The 4,293-nt window shown below is 42.7% G+C and overlaps 1 pseudogene across 1 annotated transcript; it reads left to right on the top strand.

Moving 5' to 3' along the window:
• The first annotated feature begins 738 nt into the window (after window positions 1-738).
• Window positions 739-1,490, top strand: LOC308530217 (UBX domain-containing protein 2A-like; annotated as a pseudogene). Its single transcript has one exon. The product of its transcript is annotated as a UBX domain-containing protein 2A-like (transcript).
• Window positions 1,491-4,293: the final 2,803 nt, after the last annotated feature.

Genomic DNA, 4,293 nt, shown 5'->3' on the forward strand with positions numbered 1-4,293 from the left:
ACTCAGAAATGTGGCCTGCAGTCTGGAAGGCTGCCTCTCCTCACCCCACTTGGCGTCTGGAAGGGTCCAGGACGTGGTTTGGGGAGAGTAACCGATGCTAGGCCCAGAGTCAGATGTGAGATTTCACGAAGATGGAGAGAAAAGTTAAGCCGGGCAAAAAATAACAGCCACAAAGAACAAAACTGAGTGGCCTGGTAGAAAAGTGAAATTCAGAGGAAACAGAGCGAAGTTATAGGCATCGTGGCTCGTTGGTCTAGGGGTATGATTCTCGCTTTGGGTGCGAGAGGTCCCGGGTTCAAATCCCGGACGAGCCCACACTTTTCAAACTTTGCTTTTCCACTTTTAGGAGCTAATACATACAGTTCTGTTCCGTGCCAATTTTCTGTTGTTCCATAGTCTGCAAACCCAGAGTTGCACCGAACTACCGCGAAGCAAATGCAGGCTGATGACCTGTATAAGAGACCGCATTGCCTGGCTTCCTGGTCTCTAGGGTCCGCATTGCTTCTGGGAGCAGCAGCCGGTGTCCTGGGGGCTTCTGCAGGCAGGGCGGGTGTCTCGAGTGCTGGTTTCGCTGACCGTGTGTCTCCAACGCTGATCTCCAGGGTTCGCTGGAGGTCTGGGCAGGGACAATCGCTGCGCCTGGGGCTGGGTATGGGACTGGGGCTGCACAGCGGGTCCCCCTTCAGCGCCCACGCCCTGAGGTGTTCGCTGCAAAAGCACAGCACAGAAAGCCAAGTAAGGCAGAAGAGAATGCAAGAAGTAGATAATCTTGAAAGTATAAAAGAAAAATGGGCTTATGAAACAGGATCTGACAACCAACCTCTTAGTGAATATTTTGTCACAGTCTTTTTGAGGAAGGGCAGAAGGTTGGTGCCAAATGCTTGTCTCCTACTGAACAGAAGAAACAGGTAGATATAAATATAAAATTATGGAAAAATGGACTCACGGTTAATGATGATTTCAGAAGTTATTCAGTTGGTGCAAGTCAGCAGTTTCTGAACTTCATCAAAAAAGGGGATTTGTCTTTGGGGTTACAGGGAACATTTGATAAGGAGGAGGTGGATGTAAGAAACAAAGTATGTGTGGCAACGAAACCCGTGTTCCAGCCATTCTCAGGACAGGGTCGCTGACTGGGAAGTGCCACACCAAAAAGTTATTTCTAAAACAAAAAGTACTGAAGTTGAGAAGAAAAATAATTTGTCTACTGTCCCACTAAACAACCTGGAACCCATCACTAATATACAGATCTGGTTAGCCAGTGGGAAAAGGATTGTTCAGAAATTTAATATGTCTCATAGGATAAGCACATCAAAGACTTCATTGAAAAATACCAAGGATCTCAAAGAAGTCCTCCCTTTTCCCTGGCCACAGCTCTTCCTTACCCCAGGTTGCTAGATGAAGTACTCAGGCTGGAAGAAGCAGACTTATAGAATGCTGTCATCGTTCAGAGACTCCACAAAACCACGGAACTTTTTAGAGAACTTTCATAACATTGATCTTTGACACACTAAGTGGAAAGTTTGCAGAGAAGTGATGGTTTATAAGTGAACATGCAAACCAAAATGGGGCTGGGGGTGGGGGGAAGTCAGGTTTGCTGAACTTTTGGTTCAAGACCTATTTAACTCCCTCAGGATGGGAAGACTTTTAAGTAAGTACAAGTTAGGAGAGGAAGCTAATGACTGGAAACTGTATTCAGTGCACTGTCTCCCAAAGGCTACTCAGAAAAATATGCTTCTTTTCAAATACCAGTGATTCAACATAAGATATATTAAAGAACTATATTATTTAGTATCTTCATGTGGTATTAAGAGAAGTTAGCATGAAACACAGGCAGATAGGGCAGGGTCCAGTGGAAACAAAGGCAGGTGGAGCATAGGCGGGGCAGACATGGCAGTTTGAGCAGCCCCACCACAGGAACCAAACAAGCAGGAATAATAAAATGTTTCTGGACTCCAAGCGGGAGGCATGGGAAAACAAGGGAGGGCCTGTAGCAACAAGATGTACGAATGCATAGAAACAGAAAAAGTTCAGCATAGGGACAGAGAAAGATCATATAGAAACAGGGAAAGTGTAGGTCCTTTGCTGGGCAAGAACAATTGAGAGAATTAATCAGGTGACAACACAGGTAGACATAGAGCAGGCTTGTAGCAAATATATATCCCTGGACTACAAGGCTCTAATGGCAGCCCATTATTGGGTCCCCCTCCTTTTGCAGGGAGTCTGAATGTGCTTATAATAAAATTTCCACACTTTTGCTTAAACCTTCTGGTCCGCGAAGCTCATTCTTCGGCATTGCGAAACACAACCCTGGGAAACCATCTCGGCTCACCGTTTCCAGTTATCAGTATAAATTAGCAAATATGTTCACAGCATCAGTCATATAAACATCATTCCCAAACAGCAGTGATTTATTTAAATGTTGCCTTGGCTCAGAATTTTTAAATAGCAATACATTAAAAATTATACCTGGCAGGTTAAAAGCATCAGTGTCCTTATTTTATACCTGAGATACAATCGAAATGCTAGAAGGAACCGCTTCCACCATGGCTATGCCTAACCCTCGAAGTATTCTCATCTGCATTCTCTAATGGCAAGGTATACTCAGATATTAAGTTGGCAATAGTATCTAGAATTTTCATGTCAGAATAAAATTCTGTAGCTTAGTATAATGTCAGCATTAATCTGTCTACTCACATTTCTACATTTTTGAGAAGTATAATTTTTTTAATTAATAAATCTTTATTGTTCAGGTTATTACAGTTGTTCCTCTTTTTTCCTCCCATAGCTCCATTCCGCCTGGTTCCGACCCCACCCCATGCCCTTACCCACCCCCACACTGTCCTTGTCCATAGATGTACAATTTTGTCCAATCTCTCACCCCCACACCCCTTCCTCCCAAGAATTGTCAGTCCACTCCTTTTCTATGCTCCTGATTCTATTCTATTCACCAGTTTATTCTGTTCATCAGATTTTTTATTCACTTGATTTTTAGATTCACTTGATAGATATGTATTTGCTGTCACTTTGTTGTTCATAATTTTTATCTTTACCTTTTTCTTCTTCCTCCCCTGCTTAAAGAATACCCTTCAGCATTTCCTATAATGCTGGTTTGGTGGTGATGAACTCCTTTAGCCTTTTCTAATCTGTGAAGCTTTTTATCTGACCTTCAATTCTAAATGATAGCTTTGCTTGGTAGAGTAATCTTGGTTGTGGGTTCTTGCTATTTATCACTTTGAATATTACTTGCCACTCCCTTCTGGCCTGCATGGTTTTTGTTGAGAAATCGGCTGACAGTCGTATGGGTACTCCCTTGTAGGTAACTAACTGTTTTTTCTCTTGTTGCTTTTAAGATTCTCTTTTTGTCTTTTGCCCTTGGCATTTTAATTATGATGTGTCTTGATGTGGTCCTCTTTGGATTCCTCTTGTTTGGGGTTCTTTGTGCTTCCTGGACTTGTAAGTCTATTTCTTTCACCAGGTAGGGGAAGTTTTCTGTCATTATTTCTTCAAATAGGTTTTCAATATCTTGCCCTCTCTCTTCTTCTGGTACCCCTATAATTTGGATGTTGGTACGCTTGAAGTTGTCCCAGAGACTCTTTACACTATCTTTGTATTTTTGGATTCTTCTTTCATTTTGCTTTTCCAGTTGGGTGTTTTTTGCTTCTTCGTATTTCAAATCTTTGACTTGATTCTTGGGGTCCTCTAAGTCTACTGTTGGATCTCTGTATATTATTCTTTATTTCAGTCAGTGTATGCTTAATTTCTAGTTGGTCCTTTTTCATAACATTGAGGGTCTCACTAAATTTCTTGGAGGTTTCTAGAAGATTCTTGATTAACCTTATAACCGTCGTTTTGAATTCTATATCCAATAGTTTGTTTTCCACCATTTCTTTCGTTTGTAACATGTTTTTTTGTCTCCCCATTTTGGCTGTTTCCCTCTGTTGATAGAGTGGCTTTGTGTGCTAGGTGTCCTATAGGGCCCAGTAGCTCAGCCTCCCTAATTACCCAAGGTTGACACTCTTGGTGCACCCCTTTGTGGGCTTTGTGCACAGTCTTGCTGTAGTTAAGTCTTGATTGCTATTGGTATCACTGGGAGGAATTGACCACCAGGCCAATTGGCTGTGAGGACCAGCTGTGTTTACAATGGGAGAACTGCTGTGCTGGATACACCCTTATGGGGCAGGACTTGCTTCAGTGGGGCTTTGGTGCTCATTGAGTCTGCCCCTTGAGTGTGTCACTTATGGATGTGAAGAGTTGTAATCTGGTATGGTCTCATGCTGACCACAGGGTACACTG

The sequence above is a fragment of the Myotis nattereri genome (assembly GCF_964212035.1).
Source record: "Myotis nattereri genome assembly, chromosome: 1".
Lineage (NCBI taxonomy): Eukaryota > Metazoa > Chordata > Mammalia > Chiroptera > Vespertilionidae > Myotis > Myotis nattereri.